At 37.6% G+C, this 24,819-nt stretch overlaps 1 pseudogene; it reads right to left on the bottom strand.

Moving 5' to 3' along the window:
- Nucleotides 1-12,493: 12,493 nt before the first annotated feature.
- On the bottom strand, nt 12,494-24,430 carry LOC137024880 (tripartite motif-containing protein 16-like; annotated as a pseudogene).
- Between the last annotated feature and the right edge of the window lie 389 nt (nt 24,431-24,819).

The raw sequence follows: 24,819 nt of genomic DNA on the forward strand, positions 1-24,819 counted from the left end.
GGCAAAAAAGATCTGATTCACCAAAAAAATGGTTAATTACATTCTTAAAATGAGTACATGTGAGTCATTCTACAAAACGGGTGCCAATTATTATACTTTGCATTTTTCAAAATTTTCATTAAGAACAAACTTTTTTTTAAACAAACCTACAACTTGAATGATATGCTAATGATATGCTAATCCTCCCAAAAACATATTTTCCCACCTCAGGCACAAAATCTTTATTAATATTATCCTATGGAAGCCATTCTTGTACCACCCCGTCACAGACAATATGTATATGCCATTGGAGTAGTAAAACAAGAAATAGGAAAACATTAGATTTTAAAAATCTAACAGTAAAATGTCCCTTTTTTGGAAACCATCAATAGAATTTTTCTTGAAATATGAATTTGACATTTCAATGGCTTCATTGTTTGTACTAAAAAATTAATTCACTTAAAAAATACAAATAAAGTTAAATTTATCAGATTAGTTCACACAACAAGAACATAATTCAACATTGATTTATGTAATATTTCATTTTTTTTTCATAAACTTTTAACAAAATGACCCTGTGACGGGGTGGTAAATGATGTGATGGGGTGGTATGGACAGTGTTTCTCTATATGATCTGCTGGTTTTAAACTTTAAAAACTGGGGGAGGGGAGACCTTTAAATTGAGTAAAAAGTGTATGAGTGATATAGTGAGTGAGTGAACCAAACAGTGTTGCCAAGTTTGCGGTTTTCCCACAGAATTGGGCTACTTTTAAACTCATGGCGCAGGTTGTTTTTCATGTCCGCGGGTTGAAGCGAGCCCAAATAACATGATATTTAGCCCTTGGAATCCACATTTTACCAAGGGAACCCCGCCAAAAAACATGTTTTACCCCCCAGAACGTGATTTTTATTGGGGGACATTTCAGGATGAAATTTACCACCCCGTCACATACCATACCATATAATCTTCTTTGTATTAATAATGTAAAAAATTAATAACAAACAGTGACAGGGTGGTAAGTTTAAGCTTGACGGGCCCTGCCTAACATGAAAAAGCAACAAATAAACAATGTAAAAAAAATGTCAGTGCTTGCCTGCTTTGTTCTTGGTGGCTATAAGGCACAAATTATGTCACTTCGGCTTTGTGATGTCATTTTAAGTGCATTATTTACCCTGATAGCACACGTACATCTCGGAGACGTCTATTTGATGTGTGTGTTTACATCTGGAAGACATATTTTGCCCATCTGTGTTTGCTTATCTGCAATACGTCTATAGGATGTTTCCTGTCAGATGTCAAATAGACATTTAGAAGATGTCTTTAAGATGTTTATGATTGTAAAACTGACATCTTAAAGACGTCTATTAGATGTTTGTAAACAGCAGATGCTTTCCAGATGAAGCGATCTTTAACAGACATCTTGCAGACGTACGTGTGCTATCTGGGTATAGATAAAACAAGTTAGCGTGACGGGTGGTAAGTCAAACTGAGGGACGCACACAAATTATAAAATATTTACAAAAAAATAAGGTTTATTGTGAATAAGTATATCTTGTGTAAACAGGGACACGCATATAATCATGAAAATATATGTTTGAAAAAATTATATAACTTATTTGGTGATATTTTAGATGCAACTGTAATAATGTAATAATGAAAAATGATTGAAACACACTTTGGGACATTTTTGTGCCTTATGCATCTGATCAAACGTTGCGGACCCACCCGTTTTGTAGAATGACTCGTGTCATTGCATTAGGCAAGGCAATTTTATTTGTATAGCACATTTCATAGACAATGGTAATTCAAAGTGCTTTACATAAAGAAGAACCAAATACATAATAATAAAAATGGAACGCATAAGAAATAGAAATAACAGTAAAAACAGAGAATTTCGCTATATCTGGATGGAAGAGCTAGGAAGTTTCAGGGAGTTCTTTGTTGTCCATCAGTGCGGATCTAAACGGATCTTCCTCACACGACCTGTTAAGACAATTCGAACTGATGCACACAGTTTTAGTCTCCCCTTTTGCCAAGACACCTCAAAAATGAATTACATTAATTAAATACAATTAAATAATAATTAAATATTTTTTTTCTCTCTTTCAAATTTTAAATCGTTATCCGTCATTCACCCAAAAACAAAAAAATTAAAACGATTACTTAAACTGTATCTGCAAGACTCACCTGTGTTGAAATGTATCTGCGGACAGGTCATGCTGATCATATCCGTATGGAAACCCGTTTCCGCCACAGTTGAGTAAAAAAATATAATTCTGTAAGTCATAATAATGAGAAACTTTCTCGTAATTATGACTTAGCATCTCATTATATTGAGAAAGTTTCTCATAATAATGACTTAGTATGTCAGAATAATGAGAAAATTTCTCGTAATTATGAGTTATTTTCTCGTAATAATGACTTAACATCTCATAATAACGAGAAACTTTCTCGTAATAATGACTTATTTTCTCGTAATAATGACTTAGTATGTCAGAATAATGAGAAACTTTCTCGTAATTATGACTTATTTTCTCGTAATAATGACTTAGTATGTCATAATAATGAGAAACTTTCTCGTAATAATGACTTAGTTTCTCATAATAATGACTTAGTATGTCAGAATAATGAGAAACTTTCTCGTAATAATGACTTAGTTTCTCATAATAATGAGAAACTTTCTCGTAATAATGACTTAGTTTCTCATAATAATGAGAAACTTTCTCGTAATAATGACTTAGTTTCTCATAATAATGAGAAACTTTCTCGTAATAATGACTTATTTTCTCGTAATAATGAAAAACTTCTACACATGCACATAGCAGCGGATCAGTGACACGCTAGCGACATCCGCTGGTCAAATGCGAGAACTCCGCAACCATGGCACGTTCTGCAAAAGTGTAATCTATTATATCATTAAATAAATAACATTATTGATAAATTATCAGTAGCCTGTATGAGACAGGATATAGTTGTTTATTCATTTGTAACATTCATTTGTATGTTTGTGTATGAACAAGCAGAAACACAGAGTAGTGATCCATGGATTTCAAACAGATAGAGGAATGATAAGACAGCACACACCTATATATCCAACTCTGTTAAAGAACGCTTCACCTGGACAGCTGTCTTTTGCATACATTCTAATGAGTCATAAACATCTTAAAAGGTGTTTTCTGTAGGAATATCGCTGGAATGAAGGTTTATGACTGGCCAAGTGCTTTAGGACCCGGTTTATATTAGAAAAGCTTTCCAGTGCCTATGTCTAGGCAAACCTGCACATCAAATAGCCTAGACTCATCCACGAAATACGTGTTAACGTTAACACATAAACCCACACATTTTATGAAGACGTTGCACTTGAACTAAACGAATAAATGTCATATTCCTTCATTAATCTGATAGTTTTGAAAGCCTTCGCGTTCATGCAGCAGTTTCCACCGTTACCACGGAAACCACTTTGCGTTCGTGCGCATGGAAAAGTATTGAAGATATACTGATAATTTATAACTGATGTTATTTAATGATACTATAGACTACACTTTGTATATTACACTGAATTTATCAAAAAAGAGGTGCACGAATGCAGAATGTGCCATGTTTGCCGTTCTCGCATTTACGAGCCTTTGACCAGCAGATGTCGCTAGCGTGCCACGCCCTTCTGCTCCGCTGCTCTGCGCATGCGTAGAAGTTTCTCATTATTATGAGAAAGTTTCTCGTTATTATGAGAAACTAAGTCATAATTACGAGAAAATTTCTCATTATTATGAGATGTTAAGTCATTATTACGAGAAAGTTTCTCATTATTATGAGATGTTAAGTCATTATTACGAGAAAGTTTCTCGTTATTATGAGAAACTAAGTCATTATTACGAGAAAATTTCTCATTATTATGAGATGTTAAGTCATTATTACGATAAAGTTTCTCATTATTATGAGATGTTAAGTCATTATTACGAGAAAGTTTCTCATTATTATGAGATGTTAAGTCATTATTACGAGAAAGTTTCTCGTTATTATGAGAAACTAAGTCATAATTACGAGAAAATTTCTCATTATTATGAGATGTTAAGTCATTATTACGATAAAGTTTCTCATTATTATGAGATGTTAAGTCATTATTACGAGAAAGTTTCTCGTTATTATGAGAAACTAAGTCATTATTAGGAGAAAGTTTCTCATTATTATGAGATGTTAAGTCATTATTACGAGAAAGTTTCTCATTATTATGAGAAACTAAGTCATTATTACGAGAAAATAAGTCATAATTACGAGAAATTTTCTCATTATTCTGACATACTAAGTCATTATTATGAGAAACTTTCTCAATATAATGAGATGCTAAGTCATAATTACGAGAAAGTTTCTCATTATTATGACTTACAGAATTATATTTTTTTACTCAACTGTGGCGGAAACGGGCTTCCATATATCCGCCTCAGATGAACAGGGAAGGAGAGGAGCCGGGCGGGCGCGTCACACGATAAAGTTCCCATTTCTGGTTTCTCGAAACAGTTTAAACAGCATGAATCTTTTCCTCTACGACTACATTTTAACAAATAGAGCTGATTTCCCTCAAACTATTATCGCGCTCGTTTGTGCGTCGAACTGGAGTAACAAAGAGGAAGTTTTAAATGTCAAACAACAAACTGTTTTTTCTTTTCTTTTTTTTCAACTGGAGTTTGAAAGAGTTAAAAATGCCTCAACTCCGTGCTGTACTCTGCAGGTCAGATCAAGAATCACAAGCAGGAGTTGTGAACATGCGCTCATCAAACAACCATAGTGCAAATAATACATAAAATATTTTAATAACATCCACGGATTTTTTGAATGTCCCAATCAACAAATAAGAGTTTGAACCTCATCAACAGCACATAAAATGGAGAATTATTTGAATAGACCTTCCTCAAAACAATGTTTATTAGTCCATTTCCCCCATGGAGACAGCTGGCTGTTGGTGATTTCAAGTTTTACTATCCTTGTGGGGACATTTGTAAACACACACACACACACACACACACACACACACACACACACACACACACACACACACCAGTGAGGTCACCATTCAGTTATGATTATAATATCTCTTTGGCCCCAAATACACCATCATTTGGTATCACAGTAAATTAAAAACTACAAATATGCATTATGGGACATACTGCTGACACATCTAGATCATCTTACCTTGTTATATGATGATATAAATCAATACTGCAGTGTCTGTGAATTATCTTTTAAAGGTGGTGTAAGCTATTTTTCAAAAATGCTGTTGGACTGTTGATATTTGAAATTAACTTGTTTTATTTAATAAATTTGACTGTTAGGTTTTACAGTACATTGCTGTTTTTGCATGATTACAGTACTCTACTGGAAACAGAGTTGCCAGTAAATTATTGTTTTTCTGCAGTTTGTTGCCATCAATTAATTTACAGTTTATTACTGTAAAAAAGTGTTTCACTATGCATGTTTTTTTCATCTTACACCTTTAACCCTTTAAACCCCACAACAAAATCCCCAATGTTTAATGAACACTTAAGGCCCCGATATACTTCAAACGGAATCGAAGAACGAACTGATGTGACATCATTTAGAACAAAATCAGGCCAAAACGAAGATCGTTTTGGGTTGTTTTTGGAAGTTCGAAACGGCTTGCCAAAGCGAACCTTCAGCTCCAGCTGCAAAACACCTTCGTACTACAATTGGTCTGTGACGATAATGTAACAGGAGGTGTGTGCTGAGTCTCCGCCCTCACTTGCGTGGGACGCGTCTTTGGCTCATTTCGTGTGTTTGAATTCGTTGAGGTAAGATTTCCGCGGGTGAAAACATGAACACACTGGATAGCCGCTTTATAGTACAAAATGAAGTTGTGCTTGGTTTGATACTGTAAAGCTGCTTGATTTTAAGCAATCTATTAAATAAAGTGCTATACAAATAAAGTGACTTGAGTGCTAATTTGCAGAGCTCGTGCTAACATACCCATGTTGTTATGATCAGATGCTTTTCTTATGCTCTCTATAAAAAATGCTTGCCGTTTTCTCATTTTTGTTGTGTTTATTTTGTTACTGAGAAGAAAGTGCATGGCACATATTTACATATTCATCTAACCGTCGCTCTCAGCAGTGTGGGCGGCGTCAGATGTTCGATTACAGTATATCGCTGGTCACGCATTTCGAACTTCGTTTTACCCCTAAACGAAGAATGAAAAAGAACTTTGTTTGAAGTATACCGAGGCCTTTATATGTATCCACACTACAGAGTGTTAGAGTAACAGTGAAGTTAATGAGATAATTCAGTGATTAATTAAGTGATTATTGAGCATCAGTGATGAACACCTGTCGTTAACAAGCAGAATTACTGAAAGGAAGAGAAACAACAGTGGAAAAAAAGAGATGAGACCAGCAGGAACACAAGAGCTACAACTGACTTCAGCCACAGCCTTAAATGAAATCAACTGACGATAAAACATTAAATCTCCCAAGATCTGATTAAACAACTCCACAAACAGCTTCACTTATTACTCACCAGTTTGACTTTATTTCTGTCATAGGTCTAAAGAAGTACTTATTGAGAATTAACAGAAGTTTAGATGTTATTTTATTGTTTTGTTTGACGTTTCCATGACGGAGATCTGTATTTGCTTTAGTTGGGCCTTGACTTTTTAACCTTTTTTAACTGTTTCTATTTGGATGTACCATATACCCTGTGCTGCAAAATACATTAGTTTTATATTCTTAGTTTAACAGCTTGAATAAAGTCTAAACAGATGATAAAATGATAATAAACATAGCCCTTTCTTTTATTTTGCTCTGTTGTGCCAATGTTAACCCAAATAACTTGTTTTGTTAACTTTTTCATTCGGGTAAGCTAGTTAATGCTATGGCTAAATTAATACTATTGCTACTAGTTGCCAAGACAACAGATACAACAAAACAATCACAGAACAATGTGATAAACAGAACAAATGTGATTGACAACCACATTTACTTACAGGTGCGAGTCTTAAAATGTCTCGTTTACACAGCAACTTACAGCAGCGTCTGGAACACTGTCTGTATGAATGTGCAGCGAGAGTCAAGCACATATTCTCTTACTACACTCTGAGAAGAAATGATACATACAGTTGCAAGAAAAAGTATGTGAACCACTTGCAGAATCTGTAAAAATTTGAATAATTTTAACAAAATAAAGGAGATAATACAAAATGCATGTTATTTTTTATTTAGTACTCTCCTGAGTAAGATATTTTACATAAAAGATGTTTACATATAATCCACACAACAAAACAATAGCTGAATTTATTAAAATATCTCAGTTCAAAAGTTTGTGAACCATTGATTCTTAATACTGTGTGTGGTTATCTGGATGATCCACGACTGTTTGTTTGTTTTGTGATGGTTGATCATGAGTCTCTTGTTTGTCCTGAGCAGTTAAACTGAGCTCTGTTCTTCAGAAAAATCCTCCAGGTCCTGCAGATTCTTCAGTTTTCCACCTTTTGCATATTTTAACCCTTTACAGCAGTGACTGTATGATTTTGAGATCCATCTTTTCACACTGAAGACAACTGAGGGACTCAAACACTATTAAAAAAGGTTCAAACATTCACTGATGCTCCAGAAGAAAACACGATGCATTAAGAGTCAGGGGTTGAAAACTTTTGAACAGGATAAAGATATCCAAATTTTTCTTATTTTGTTTAAATATACATTTTTCATTTAGTACTGCCCTTTCGGGAGCAACAGAAGATACTTTCATGTTTCGCAGAAGACAAATTAAATACAATTTACCTTGATCTTCAAATTCCAAATGTTTTCACCCCCTAATGCATCATGTTTTCTTCTGGAGCATTCATTTTGAATTAAATTTTTCAATTTCTGAATTCGGAGCGTGTATCAAACTGCCAAAGTCATGTGAACTATTGAAGTTTCAAAACACTTAGGATGTAACAAAGCTTCATATACTGAAATCACGTGACTTTGGCGCTCCGAACCACTGATTCGCAACAAAAGATTCGTAAAGCTTCATGAAACAGTGTTTTGACATCGGCCATCACTAGATATAGTTGAATAAAGTCGTTATTTTGTTTTTTTTGGCGCACAAAAAGGTATTCTTGCCGTTTTATAATATTAAGGTTGAACCACTGTTGTCAAATTAACTGTTTTAAATAGGTTTTAAATCTCGATTCAAATTAATGCACACACGGCACACACGACTAACTGTACGTCGTGTGTGAGACACCAGTAAATTTATTAGGCAATTATTTCCTCACGAATAAATCTCTCAACGAGTAACTGGTGGTGGTGTCTATATAGAGTACCTCAGGGATGATGCATTAATGCATTAAGACAGTGATATTAAATGACCAAAAAAGATATGCAGACAAGCAGGTCAGGCCGAAGGCAACGCGCTTTCAACGTTCAGCATTTTCCACTTATATAAAACCGTTATAAATGCTTAACATAAAAATATTGTCCTTCCACTTTGTTTGCATTGCCATTGTCTTTGCAGATGCTGTTGATGACAAGAAAATATGTGAGAAAATAGTTTCTCCCTGGTTGTTGTTTTAGTAGGATTAAGCCACATAAAGCATTAATGTCCCAGCGATGTGGCCATAACGGATTGCTTTCAATGATAATTGAGAAACATTTCATGTCAAATCTCCACTGAGGCACAGAGTATGGGAATTTTGTATTCATGAAAATTACATATTGAGGTATAATTTTGTCATCATAGTGTAACCCCTCACCCAGGTCCTACTCGCCCCGCTCTGTGCGGGCCTCGGCTCGAACCTGGGACTCCGGCGTGGGAGTTGGACACTCAACAACGAGGCTAAAGGCTGCAACCTCTAGCATCAGTCGCTAGAGCATCTCTTGAGATCAGAGGAGTAAGGTTTACTCGCACAGCAACTACTAGCTGGCCTCCGTTACAATAACATGTTGGCATCAATTTGAACAGCATAACATATAGCCTATAAAGTGACTCCTAATCCCAAACAATTTCTCAAAATAAAACAATATAAAACAGATGAAAAAGTCACAGTAAAGCCGTGGTCAGTAGACTTTGAACGTCTTCGGATGCTGTAACGGTCGTGATATGACATCATGGTCTACAGCGTCTTTTTTATAAACATGAATTCAACATATAAATTAAAGTTATACCTTCAAAATGTAAAAAATATAGAACATACTCAACTTCACTGCAAAAATATCATTCTTTTAATTCAGCCAAGAGGTCATGCTGTGACGAATCTATCTTCTACTGGTCACACGTCTTCACGTGATGCGAATTCGCAGGTCAGAGTTCACCAAACTTGAACTTTGGAACGCAGCAAAATGCAAAATTTTTCGCACGTGCTTGCATTTCCGGTCTGAGGCATTCGCATGCGTTTGAATGGAATTCAATTCAATTCAATGAACTTTATTGTCCCCAATGGGGAAATTTGTCTTGGACTCCGGTGCCCACATATACATACAATTGATCAAAGACATAATACAGAATACAAAAAAAAAAAAAAAAAAAAAAATCAATGAAGTCAATGGAACGAAAAGCGCAGTGTGACCGCACCTCAATTTAGATGTTGTTTTGGCCTTTATTCATATAAAACAGAGTAAAAAAGCAAAATGACGGAATTGAAACCACAAGCGGTCTGAACTCGATAATGTTAGAGTGCTAAACAAGATCTATAAGGTTTAGAAATGTGATGTTTAGGTTAAAATATAAATGTAAAAATAATAATATTAATTTAACGAATGAAAATTAATCAAATGTCATTTAGGCAGACTCTTGAAGCAAGTCATTCTATTGACACCAGAGGAAAAGGCACTAGAGGGCGCTTTAGCGTCTGTGTGTATGACGCAAAACACTGGAAAATTTAGCATTTTTACATATTAAAAAAAGTTGTATATTAATAAAGTTGTATATCATTTGTATTATTTTTAACAAAATAATAATCTTGCATAAGGAAAATTAGCTTGTATCTGCTAACTCTATTCATCACTGATAAAATAAAAAACAAAGAATCCGCATTTTCCATATTTCATTTCTGGTTTAAGAAAGGAAAAACGAATGGACGCAAAAGTACATGGACAATTTAACAAAATAAATAAATAAATATAAAGTGAGTCGGCAACATTAAGAGATTAGCCCAGAAACAGGAGAAAAATAATTAACAAAAGAATAAATTAAAAAATATTAAGTGAGTCATTAACATTAAGAGCTGGAATTAACACTCTAGGCAAGAGCACAACAGTACTAACTTGAACTCTATCACAGATTTCAGTTTTTTTTTTTACTAAGGATTAGTTAGTAAACAACAAACCATAAGGCAACAATTGTCTGGGGCTGCAGAGAAGGTCCATGTGGAGAAAGAAGTGGCTCTGTCTCTCTCCACTCCCCTCTCTTCATCTGTGCTTTTCCAATCAATTATCAATTTTTCAAATGGCTCACCTATGACCAGAATTGGGTTAAGGGGTGACAGTCTGGTTTGGTTTGCCTGCATGCTGGCAGACATCACAGGAGTGACAAAAAGTAGACACAGCAGATTTTACTCTGGGCCAAAAAAAAATGTTTAACAATGCGTTGAAATGTTTAATTGCCCAGCAAAAATATTTTCGTATGCCGATTTCAAAACTTGGAAATGATAACTGGCAGGCAACACAAGGTCAGACTTTAAGTTAACAGCATGTAATTGAACGCTTACGCAAGAACATTTGCACCGGTCAATGAGGCATCAGAGAAAGGTGGCACATCCTCCAAAATGAAGGACTCAGCTGACCCTGTATCTCAAAATTTGTATGCACTCAATATCAGGACTACCAGCTAAAGACATTTGGCCTGGCCAAAGAAATGGTCCAAAAAACAAGGTATCAGTGGCACATAAATCAGGAGCAGATTGTACTAATGCAACATTTTTAGTTTTCTCATTTGCCATTTTCTCTTTCCAAGCTCGACAATCAGAGGTCAAGTGGCCAGGATCAAGGCAGTAAAAACAAACTCTCCGTAAGATTATTTTAATCTCGTACCTCATTCTCAGTTTGTCTTTTTCACTCATTTAATGCATAGGCCTATGGGAAAAGAGTCATGAACATGAAGCCAATCGGTACGCAAAACCTTCTCTCAATCTTACTTTTGTACATGGCTTTTATACATGTTCAGAGGGTGGTGTAGCAACTGTCCAATATGATTATGCTTTCATGATATAGGAATGTGGTACATATAGAAAAACAAGTCTAAATATAGTCAGCTTCCAGTCAAGTAACCATGCCTTCCTGGGGCTACAGGAAGGCCTTATCCATTATTTTTAATACAAAAAGCAGGGACCCTTTCTTGACTGCTTTCCAAGAAACACACACACATATATATATATAGTTTACATTAAAAACAGATGTGTGATGAAACAATAACAACTTTTCTCCATTCTACCTTTGCAGCCTTAAAGACCAGGAGAGAGAAAATAGGGAGAAACAGAGAAAGAAAAGTCAGGCTGATAAGATTTCTTACACTCTTTTCTCCTACATTTTTTTAAAAACGATTTTAGCTCTGCTACCAAATTTACGGCCATTATCTCTCATTGTAACTTGAGCTACAGGCTCCGCAGATAAGGAAGTTTTCATCTGACACCCAGAAAGAAAAAACGTCCGATGGGTAAGAGCAAATTCATCAGCAAGTACTGCCGCTTCCGAGAGCTTTGTTGCTTTTTGTTCATTTAAATGAACTACAACACTTTCCGGCATGCCCGTCTTAAAATCTTCTAATAAGATTAATTCTTGCAACTCCTCAAGGGTGGTAAATTTGCTGGCAAAACACCACTTCTCAAAAAGAGTTTTTTCTCCCTGGCAAATTCAACGCAAGTTTGTTTGGCTTGCTTTGAACATGATCAGTTTCTGTTGATATGCCTCCAGCACCAACTCATATGCTTTCAAAACCACTCCTTTCACAGTGTCTTAGTCTAATGACTCCTCAATTGGCAAATCCACAGACACCCCCTGCAGTTTGCCAACAAAGTTACACTGAAGCAGCAGAGCCCATATGTCCTTCGGCCAACTCAATTTAGTCATGACACGTTCAAAGGCAATAAAATAAGAGTCTACCTCTGCTTCATGAAAGGGTGGCACTAACTTAACGTACTTGCCTACATCAGATTTTTGTGTAGCAAAATCAGTAGAGGAAGGCGATCTAGAGCGAGGTACAGTAATCGGTCGACTCTGTAAAGTTTGCACCTCAAGCTTTTTTTCTACAATGATTAACTCCTCCAATGTAGGAGAAAAACCAAATCTTCAAAACTTCACCTTACTTCCATATTTTATTTAATGTTTTCACAAACAATATGGAATTTATTCACTTACTAAAGTTTATAGCAGCCAAACAAACTCACCTATGATGAGAATATTAAATCCACCATAATCCATTGTAACTAGACGAATGAATTAATCCCGGACGAGCCCCCAATTGGAGCTTCTCATTCCCAGTCCCAGTAGTAAAGAACACTGTCAACTACTGAAATCTACTGCAGGGTTGATTTATTGTGTAAAGAAATAATAAGAACACAAAAATGGCTTCAGGAGGGGGCATAGACAAAATAACAAACAAACAATGTCTAACTCAATTTTAAATCTAACGTACCCATCCTAGAAATAAAAAAGAAACAAAAAGACAATAGCACTTTCTTAACTCCCTAACTTAGCCCAGAAACAGAAGAAAAATAATTAACAAAAGAATAAATAAAAAAAATATTAAGTGTGTCATTAACATTAAGAGCACAACAGCAGTACTAATTTGTCACAGATTTCAGTATTTGCACTAACAATTAGTTAGTAAACAACAAACCATAAGGCAACAATTGTCTGGGGCTGCAGAGAAGGTCCATGTGGAGAAAGAAGTGGCTCTGTCTCTCTCCACTCCCCTCTCTTCATCTGTGCTTTCTTGATGGCTTTTATAGCTGGTTTCCTCACTGAAAGAGCCAACAAATGAAATGCTAGTTGGCTATCAGCAAACGAGCATCAGGTGCCAGCAATCAGCTCCTGTTAGAGCAGCAGCACAGTTTGCAGTAATTTTGGGGCAGTTGTGTTTTTGTTTTTCTCTATGTTGTGTTTTCTTTTTCTTCTCTCTTCTATGTCACAGGACATAACATTATTAAAGATAAGAAAAAAAGGGCTATTCACACTTGAAATAGTTAATAACCCTGGGTCATTCTAAACCCGTGGTAAATGGAATACTGGGTTATCTTTATTCACAAGTGTGAAATGCTCCTTTACCCGGGTTTAAAAGCAGTGTTTAGAACGACAATAACTCCATTATTCTGCTATCAAAGCTCAAGCCTCCATTATGAAATGTTTTGAAATAAACAAAAATAACAAATGTCTTGAAATAAATCAGCTGAACAATGTCTTAAGGTGTGGTAACCATAGTATAAGCGGAATAATTGACGACGGGCCATTGAATTTGTCAATTATTCCTTACATATTGAATTATTTGTGTTTATTACAGCACTGAGAGCTGCAGCGGCACGATCACATGAGACTACATGATGAATTCAGAGAACATGGTTTTATCATGTCAGGCTACTTTCTAGATCAGGACAACCAGCATTAACCAACATTTGACAGAAGTTCAGCTGTAGTATTAATATAATGAAGAGAAAATAAGAGACTCTATAACATCTCACTGTTACTGATTCATCATGAGCTCAAAGCATTATGGGTAGAATCTCTCTACAATCTATTCTGATTCATCAACAGTTTCATTGATGATCCAATATAAAGAGTAAACCCAGGATAGAGCGGTTGAGTGAATGTGGTCTGGACTGTGTGGATGAGGCTCATTGTGTCTCCAGAGACGCTGTAGAAGGACAGAGTTCCTGCACTGTGATCCACATACACTCCTATTCTACTGCTGATGGACTCTACAGGGAGACGGATCTTCATGTTATTGTGACTGAATGAGTAATTGGAGGAAGAGCAGATCAAACTCCAGGACTGATCATTACATCCAAACACACACTCATTACGCTCACCCTTCCTGCTGATGCTCTTATATGACACTGATATAGACACACATCTCCCACTCCACTCAATCTCCCAGTAACAGCGTCCACACACACTCTCTCTACACAACACCTGAAACACACGATCAAATCTGTCTGGATGATCAGGATACGGCTGGACTGTGTTAGTGAAAGTAATGACTCGGTTCTCTTCAGACAGCCGGAGGCGTTTATTCACTGTGTTCAGATCCAGGTTGAGCTGATGGGAATCTGATGGAGATAAAACACAAAAAAACTGATACTTTAATTTAGCAAGGATCCATTTAAATAATTTTACAATAATTTTAATAATTTAATTTATCAATTTGAATTGATAAAGTTTTTAAGCATTGTAGGTCTATTGTTGGTGATTTTCAGTGCTGTACACTTTGGCAATCTTAAAGGTCACATATTATGCCCATTTTTACAAGATGTAATTTAAATTCAGGTGTCCCTAGAATGTGTCTGTGAAGTTTCAGCTTAAAATACCTCACAGATCATTTGTAAATCCATGTTGTAAATACCCATTTCTGATTACAGTAAAGAACAGGCTGTTTTCATGCATGCTGTGCTCCGCCCCCTCTCCACGATCACAGTTCCATGGATTTCTCACTGGCATAAAGTTGGTTTGAGTTGAGTTGGTATGCACATTTCTAAATTCAATAACATTTGAAGAAAACACTTTACAGCCATACACTTTACAGCTATCATGCACACCTTTTAATTTTTTAATAATTATTAAAATAAACTTTCAAATCATGTTCAAATTATTGCATTTTTCACTACTGTATATACAGTACAGTCCAAAAGTTTGGAACCACTAAGATTTTTAATGTTTTTAAAAGAAGTTTCGTCTGCTCACCAAGGCTACATTTATTTAATTAAAAATACAGTAAAAACAGTAATATTGTGAAATATTATTACAATTTAAAATAACAGTGTACTATTTAAATATATTTGACAAAGTAATTTATTCCTGTGATGCAAAGCTGAATTTTCAGCATCGTTACTCCAGTCTTCAGTGTCACATGATCCTTCAGAAATCATTCTAATATGCTGATTTGCTGCTCAATAAACATTTATGATTATTTTCAATGTTGAAAACAGCTGTGTACTTTTTTTTTCAGGATTCCTTGATGAATAGAAAGTTCAAAAGAACAGCATTTATCTGAAATACAAAGCTTCTGTAGCATTATACACTACCGTTCAAAAGTTTGGGGTCAGTAAGAATTTTTATTTTTATTTTTTTGAAAAGAAATTAATACTTTTATTCAGCAAGGATGCATTAAATCAATCAAAACTGGCAGTAAAGACATTTATAATGTTACAAAAGATTAGATTTCAGATAAACACTGTTCTTTTGAACTTTCTATTCATCAAATAATCCTGAAAAAAAATATTGTACACAAATATTTTGTACAATTGTACACATTAAATGTTTCTTGAGCAGCAGATCAGCATATTAGAGTGATTTCTGAAGGATCATGTGACACTGAAGACTGGAGTAATGATGCTGAAAATTCAGCTTTGCCATCACAGGAATAAATTACTTTGTGAAATATATTCAAATAGAAAACAGTTTTTTTAAATTGTAATAATATACTTTTTATTTTATAAATAAAAAAATCTTAGTGGTTCCAAACTTTTGGACTGTACTGTACACTCATACATAAATATGCCTTAATTTAAAGCTCAATAACATTTTAATTAAATAATTTATAGTCATAAAAGAATCTGTAAAGTGTTCATCTAGGTGTCAGCTATTGTGCACACCTAAATTAATTATATTTTTGATGAGCCCATATACAGTAGTGAAAAATAGCAATTTTTACATATTTGGCAGTATATTTTAATAAATAAATATAAAAGGTGTGTATCAGCTGACACATAGATGAACACTTTACATTTGGTTTTATGGCTGTAAAGTGTTCTCTTCAAATGTTATTGAAGTTAGAAACGTGCATACCAATGTTGGATGTAACTTTAGAGACTGTCCCTAAATTTGCGAATATCGAACGACCAATGTCAAACCAACTTTATGCCAATCGGATACTCCAAATATTAACAAGACATTTGTTTGGTTTTGATTATCATCTATATTGCAAACACTCTCGTGGATAACATAGTTCTTCTTTCATCATTAAAGTGTATTATTTCCACGGCTTTTAAATCGATATCAGTTTAAACATGTAATGGATCGTTTTCTGAATGTACTTATCTGAAGCGCACATACACAAAGACAGCTGTCAAACGTCAAGTCTTGTGAGTAACTTCTCTTTCACAATTTTTGTTTTGTTTAAACTGTCAAAAACACACACAGTTCACATAAACACAGTCAGTTATGTGAACGTAATTAGCAGGCAACGTTACAGAAATCATATGTGTATATTAGATCTGTGGTGCATTCCCTTCAAAATATAACTAATCCACTGCGTTCAGTGGCTCAGATGTCAGTAGACTAAATGAAGATTGCTATGTTCACTCTTGCATCCAGCAACAAAACATTTCAGTGACTTACCAGACATTGTTGGACAGCGTACAGCTCACTGAGGGTGAAAACTATTACGCTCCATCTCATTTCGGAGGCTGTGTCCTCCAGAGGTCATATTTGAAGGCTGTATATGTCATTGAGGTGGATTTAAAAGTGGATTTAGCATAATAGGTGACCTTTAAGCTTTCTTTACAATTCTATCTGTCGCCCCAAAGGTTAAAGAGACTTTTTTACAAAATCCTGTTTAGGATATATCCATTGTCATGTTCCTTGTCTGTGTTCCCTGTATCTCCTCTGTTTGTGCACCTCATGTTTCCCTGCTGCTCCCCTTAGAGACTCATTGGACCATGCCCCTTGTTAACTCATTATCTTGTTTGTGCCTGTGTATAAATAGTTCCTGTGTTTCACTCATGCCCTGCTGAGTATTGTTTAGCCTTGTAATCGACCTTGTCTCCGTGTTCCTTGTTCCTTGCCTTGCCTGTGTTTTTTGACCCGGGACTGTTTCCTTGTTTAAGGGACATTTTTCGTTTTGGACTAAATGAGCCCATAAAATCCTGGTTTCCAGAAGGGAAGTTTAAATGCAGTCTAAGAGACTTTATGGACTATGCAACCTACTGCCTGTTTGACTACGCTCTTCTACTTAATAAAGCCTGCACTTGGATCTCCTACTCCGTCGTCCATTTCCCTACATTACAGAATACTCAGCCATACCAAGATCCAGTGGCTTTTATGAGCGTTTCCAGTTCAACCATGGATCCAGTCGACCAGCTACTACAGCTTCGGCAGAGAGACTTACCTATCGAAGAATATGTTCACCAATTCTGTAAGTTCCTATCCTATCAAGTTCCATTTGATGATGTGGCTTTAAAGGACATTTTTCGTTTTGGACTAAATTAGCCCATAAAATCCTGGTTTCCAGAAGGGAAGTTTAAATGCAGTCTAAGAGACTTTATGGACTATGCCCTCATTTTGTATGGTTCATCTTTCACTGTGGGGGAAGAATAGAACTTTAAGAGTCCAAAGAATTTTTGGGGGGAGGGCCAACTTCAACAAGCTCCGGTGGTAGCGGAGCTTGTTCCCTCACCAGAGCCAGTTCACAACATGGCTGCCATGTCAGAGTCTCCAATCAAGATGGCCGCCATCCCTGAGCCAAGTCAAGTCACAGTTGATCTTCTTGAGCCAAGTCAAGTCACAGTTGATCTTCCAGAGCATCGTCACGGCTCAGCAGACCTCCCAGAGCCTCGTCATGCCTTAGCAGACCTCCCAGAGCCTTGTCATGTCTCCGCTGTTCTTCCAGAATCACGTCACGTCTCCGCTGATCTTCCAGAGTCATGTCACGTCTCCGCTGATCTTCCAGAGTCATGTCACCCCTCCGCTGATCTCCCAGAGTCACGTCACACCTCCACTGACATTCCAGAGTCTCATCCCGTCATGGCCACCAAGCCAGTGTCTACGGACAAGATGACCGCTCCGCCAGTGTCTACAGACAAGATGCCCGCTCTGCCAGTGCCTACAGGCAAGATGGCCGCTCCTCCTGAGCCTTCCAACAAGATGGCCGCTCCTCCTGAGCCTTCCAACAGATGGCTACCATGCCTGAACCCCAGAGATTGCAGCGCTGGCCATTATGGCCACAGCTATCTGGTGTGTGTGGGCTGTGCACACATCGGTTCCAGTCCCTGAATCCGCTCCAGAGCCCACTCCAGTCCATGAATCAGCCCCAGAGACAGCTCCAGCCCATGAGTCTGCTTCAGTCCGTGAATCCACCCCAGAGCCCGCTCCAGCCCATGTATCTGCTCCAGACTCTGCTCCAGTTGCCGACTCCGGTCCAGACCCCGCTCCACTCCAAGAGCCCATTTCAATCCACGAGCCCCCTCCATCCCACTATCCGGTTTCAGAATCTGCTCCAGCCCAAAGAAGTGCAGACCCTCCCAAAGAGATTTCCAAGAATCTCTCCGAGGCACCTGTCCTGCCGTGGCTCTCCGAGGCACCTGACCCGCCATGGCACCTAGAGTCCCTGGACCCGCCCTGGAGACCTCCTTCTCAGCCTGCACCACCCTGGCCACCTACCCAGCCTGCATCACCCTGGCCGCTTGCTCCACCCTGGCCACCTGCTAAACTTCTGTTGGCAGGCCCTCTTCCACTCCATGGACCTGGCCCTTCACTCCACCCCCTTGTTCACCTCTGCCCTGCCTCTTGGGAGTTGTTAGGAGCGTCTAGAAGCCGCTCCTTAGGAGGGGGGCTATGTCATGTTCCTTGTCTGTGTTCCCTGTATCTCCTCTGTTTGTGCACCTCATGTTTCCCTGCTGCTCCCCTTGTTTGTTACCATGGACACTCATTGGACCATGCCCCCTTGTTAACTCGTTATCTTGTTTGTACCTGTGTATAAATAGTCCCTGTGTTTCACTCATGCCCTGCTGAGTATTGTTTAGCCTTGTATCTGACCTTGTCTCTGTGTTACTTGTTCCTTGCCTTGCCTTGCCTAGCCTGTGTTTTTGACCCTGGACTGTTTCCTTGTTTAATGATCGTTTGCTGCCTGCCTTGACCCTTGCCTGTGTAAGACTAATGCCAGACTGTCTGGACTGAGAAAGGGCTACTCGTTGAGAAAACAAAGGAAATTAACATTCGAACTCTCTCTTGCAAAATTAGCATCCCCATTTGAGACGTAATCAGTGTAATGAGTCGATCACACCTCAGCAATGCCTTAATCTACATCTCCCTTCCTTCACCCCCTCTTCTCTCTACATGCAAAGATGACCTGAAATTCACCCAAAATCTATATGGTTTAATGTGAACAGTTATCATACAAAATTATACATGTTTGGTATCATTTGAAATGTCTCAGTGCAACTGGTACAAAGGTCTCATTCCCATAGTAGTAAACCAGAAGGTAATAAAGGTTTAAAGGTTTTAGAGATATTTTGCTCTCTGTAATGGGTGTGTCCACCTTCACAGGGTCTATCATGCAAATGGCCTTCTGTCCCCAAAAGGTGTAAACTACTCAGTCTGGGACCCTGATTAATGCAAATTACTATTGTAAACTCATGTTTCCATTTGAAAGAAGTTTCTGTCTTGGTCTGAGTATTTAAGAGATGTTGCAGGAGGCTCAGGGCTCAATCCTGTACAGATGAGCCCACATTGCTAGGTGTCCTTCAGACACTTAGCAATGTGCATTTTTCTAATGTCAGGTATGCATCTTTTACTCTGTTCCTGAGCATTTGATGTTTGTATTGATCATCTTTGAGATGATTATGTAATTGGCATGATACATTTACCTGACTAATAAATTGTTACATTTGACTTTATTCTGACTTACTCTGAAATTATTGACTCTAGTAGATTACGTTAAGTCCATAACCCCACAAATCTACGCTCAGGTTAGTAACGCACTGAAGTACAGTTTAGGTGGAGCAGTGGGGCACACCAACTGATATTTTAGAGCTCCGACTAGCACATTGGCATTAGTTAAGTATACTTAGACTGTGTAGGCTAATAATGGGTTTTTCCTTTTAGAGCAACAGAGTTTTGCTAGATCAATCTAAACAGGGTGGGCCTCAACCTCTGGTTATGGTGAGATTATTCTAACTAAGTGTCTGTGGGTAAACCACTGCGTGATTATGTAAAGTTACCACTAGAGGAAGCTAAATTGGTCAGCCTGATTTTATGGTAATGGTCATGGCCCCTAGTTAAAGTAATCTTACCTTAATTAGGTGTGTTCAGATCTATGGGGACTAAATAAACGTATTCTAAAATGAGCAAAGTGGGTACGGCCTCTAGAATATTAGTCATCGCCTCTGTCTAATGACCAAGACTGACGATACTGTGCGTATGAGATTGTATGCCCGGCCGGTGCGAGACTCAAAGCGTTATAGGAATCCGAATGAACGAGTACAATAAGAGTAAAGAGTTAAATAGAAAAAATTAGATAACTAGACTAGATAAATTATCGTATAAATTGTCAATTATCAATTGGCATTCAAACCTAAATTCGAGGTCATAATAAAATGGAGTCAGATAAACGTTTAATTGGAATTAAACTATTTTGCCACACTGAAAAGACGAACGCGCAAGAAACCTTCCCCGCCCGGTGGGAAACCGCCGTTGGGCCGATTGGGCGGGCCTTACACCTGTGTTTTTGGATTACCCTTTTGCCTTGTCTTCTTGTATCTGTTTGCTGGTGATCGACCTACTGCCTGTTTGACTACACTCTTCTACTTAATAAAGCCTGCACTTGGATCTCCTACTCCGTTGTCACGTCCCATATGTTACATCCATAGTGGAATTTTTCCAGAATAGTTTTCATTTTCTTACTTTCCCGAAACTCTTAAAAAGCTTTTACTACTGTGATTTTACCTGTAAATTTTGGATGAATGTTTTTAATTGGCCTTCAGTGAAAAATAATCATATTTATTCATTAGTTTTAGAAGATTTCCTGTAATTGAAGAATATATTGAATCCCCAGTTTAGTGCTGCCCTGATTTACATCTTTGTTAAAGTCACAAGTTCATTCCATTTCAAATGTTTTTATTTCATATTTCCAGTGCTTTAAGTGGGCCGATTTACACTTATCTATTTTTACCTTTAGTGTACCGCCAGTTCCTTGCATACTGGCTCTTCCCACATGTGTTATATTGTATTTGAATACTAAACGCAAAATTTGTTTTCACTGGAAATGAAACAGTCTATTCTGATAACATTGGTTTAAACTGGCAGGTCACACTCTGTCGTGAACGGCACTACATGTCACGACAAAGGCATATACAACCCATTATAATCGGTGATTTTTCTGTCTAAACTGGACACACGCCGACAGTAAATGGATGCTACGTTCAATTGCAATTGATGCAATTGATCTAGGCACTTAGAATGTTAGAATGTTGCAGAACATTTTCTTTTGCAAGTTTCATATCATAAATCTTTGGCATTTACACGCCTTAAACACCACCCAAGAACACCTCAACACCCCCCGATGTTCTCTGAATGCCCCGTTGAGAAACGTTAATTTAGATGATCAACTATAAAACTCTTCTGTCATGTTTTCTTTCTCCTTCTACAGGAAGAACATGAACACACTTTGAGTTTCTGCTTGTTTTCTTAGTGACTTACATTGTAGGAAGTTGTTCTGAGTGTGATTGTGATTGTGATTGTGAGTGTGATTATCATGTCAAGAGAAAATGATCCCTGCATCCGTTCCTAAGACATTTCGGTCCCACTTTTTATTAAGTGGCCTTAACTACTATGTACTTACATTTAAATTAATCTTTTGGTACAATGCACTTAATGTGTACATGTTTTTACATTGTACTTATATTTTAAAAACACCTGCCTGTAATTACATCTGTAATTCATTTCTGTAATTACGTTTATAATTACACTGTTGACCCATCCCTTATACCTTACCCCTACCCTTAAACCTACACATACCACCAAAGCTTTCCCCAACCTTACCAGAATCCACCTCAAGAGCAGCAAAAATTTTTTGCAATTCAATATGAACCCAATAAGTACATTGTGCTCATTTTTTGATGCAAGTACATAGTAGTTAAGGCCACTTAATATAAAGTGGGACTGACATTTCTAATATGATCTTTTACATGATATGAGATGATGGAGGATCATTTCTGAGAGCAGATGAATCTACAGGACCTTACCTCTGTCATAGATCTTTTTCAGCTCCTCTTTGCAGAAATCCTCCAGTTTGTCTCTCAGCTGACGGACAGATTCTCTCACAACATAAAAAGAGCAGAGAGAACTGAAGGGATCATCATTTACGTCTGTAGATTCAGGAGGAGCTGAGAGAGACTGGAAACTCTACAGAAAACAGAAATCAAAGCTCATCACCTCCACACTTCAGTCAATAACCTGCATTACTGTCAGATTTGAGCAGCTCTTGTTGATCTTTAGTAACTCTCCTCAATCCAGCACTTTCACAGCATCAGATTCATTCTTCTTATATTCATTATATCATGTAAGAGCTATAAGTTCTAGTGTTTGACACTTACACCATATGTGAACTTTCTAGAAAAACACTTGAAGATCAAACATAAATGAAACAGATCAAGTTCACCAATGGAGTCACATGACAGGGTTGAGTAGATTTGATCAAGAAAATCAGTTGATCATAACTTTTGAGCGGCTTTGAAATTCACAAGGACTCTTTGGACACGATCCCAAGTTCAGGTTTTGTGGTTTAAATACACTGAAGCATTGCTAATATACAGCATCACTTCCTGTTTGAGGACTTCACTGTCAAATTCATTAATGTGTTATGAAAATTATTATAAAAGGTTACAGCAGGTTTACATCTCTTTCAAAAGAAGATCAGATGAGAGTCTGACTGATGATTATATAATAACCGAACACACAGATCAACACTTCAGTAAACGGCTCTTTCTGCTCTCATGAAATGTTTCTCTTTGAGTCTCTTGCTCAAGTCCACTATGATCCTGTTCTTCTAGATCTCTGTTACCTGCAGGAAATGGATGTGATCCTGTGTGTGTGAAAGCTGCTCCAGCTCAGCGTCTCTCCTCCTCAGATCATTGATCTCCTGCTCCAGTCGCTCCAGTCGTCCTTCAGCTCGACTCACTGCAGTCTTTTCCTGATCTCTGATCCGCTGTGTGGCCTCAGAGCGGCTTCTCTCAATGGAGCGGATGAGCTCAGTGAAGATCCTCTCACTGTCCTCCACTGCTGTCTGTGCAGAGCGCTGTTAGGACACACATCACAATCACACAGTGGCTTCAGTGAGTCTGACTGAGACTTCTCAAACTTCTCTTCTTCTCCAGACTCACCTTATGAGACTCCACAGCCTCTCTCAGCTGCTGAAGATCTTTCTCTCTCTGCAGGATCCTCTGCTGGAACATCTTCTGCATCTCCTTCAGCTGGTGCTAAAGGACAAACCAATAACAGGAAACAGCTTTGACTATATAATTATGTGAAGAGTTATCCAGTAACCGTAGAGTTAATAACCAATGGCTGTAGGTTCAAACTCTTAAAGGGATGATTGACCAGTTTCCACCATTGTACATGAATTTATGTGAAGCATAAGGCCTTTTTCAGAGTGCAAGTGCCAGTATTATTAAAGCAAAACTGACAGAGATGTAAAGCTTCACACAGACAGTGTTTCTGCTGCAAGACTATATGATAAAAAACGAATTATTGGATGATTACGTTGAGTATTTCTGTTAATAACTGCTTTCAGTTATTAAATGTTAATTGAGGTAAGTTCAATGCGGGGCACAAACACGCACAGCAGTGAAAGTCCACATGCAGCTACTGTTCACTTCTGATGTCTGCAGCGTAAAGGATGTCACCTGATCATATGGATACCAATATAGCATTATTTCATCAGTTTCTAGTTTAAAGTTCATACCTGTTTCTCTGTCCTCTGTGCTGCAGCTGATACAGTGTCGTGGTTTTTATGTTCATACATCGTACACAGCACACATATATACTCCTGATCAGTGCCGCAGAAAACCTCAAGGATCTTGTTGTGTTTTGGGCAGATCATCTCCTGCAGTCGTCCAGTGGCTTCAGTCAGATTGTGTCTCTTTCCTTTAAACAAACTCTCATGTTGTTCAAGGTGATTCTGGCAGTAAGAGTTCAGACACACCAGACAGGACTTGACAGCTTTGTGTTTTCTTCCAGTACAGACGTCACACTGCACATCTCCAGCTCCAGCGTAACAGTCAGCAGGAATTTTAATATTCTCCAGTTTCTCCACCAGTTCAGCCAGAATGGTGTTTTTAGCTAAATCAGGTCTTGGACTGAAGGTCTGTCTGCACTGAGGGCAGCTGTAGACTCTCTTCTGATCCTCCTGATCCCAGCAGCATGTAATACAGATCTTACAGTAACTGTGTCCACAGGAAGTGGTCACTGGATCCTTCAGGAGATCCAGACACACTGAACACATGAACTCTTCCTGAGTAAATCTGGCTTCTGCCATTTTACTGCATGCTTCTGCCATTCAACTACACTTCAGTTTCAGTTTCTCTGAACTGAAGAGTTTCCTGTTTCCTGGTTCTGTGTTTGAGTGACATGTGCGAATGTCTGCAAGTCTGTAAAGTCACAGATCATAAAACTTCCACTAGATGTCTGTTTCAGACAGACAATATATGTTACAGAGAATCAGAACACCATTGATAACTGCAGTAGAACGGCATCCTAATGATCACATCTATGCAGTGCCATGAGTGTTTTAAACTATATAAGAATAGCTATTTGCTTTTTTTAACAGCTCTTGACTAGATTTATCTACAGTATGTCATGTATGACTGTCTTCAGATGAACATTACCTCGTGAACTTAATATCCAGGCAAATTATGTGGCATAGAC

Source organism: Chanodichthys erythropterus, chromosome 8 (genome assembly GCF_024489055.1).
Source record: "Chanodichthys erythropterus isolate Z2021 chromosome 8, ASM2448905v1, whole genome shotgun sequence".
Classification (NCBI taxonomy): Eukaryota; Metazoa; Chordata; class Actinopteri; order Cypriniformes; family Xenocyprididae; genus Chanodichthys; species Chanodichthys erythropterus.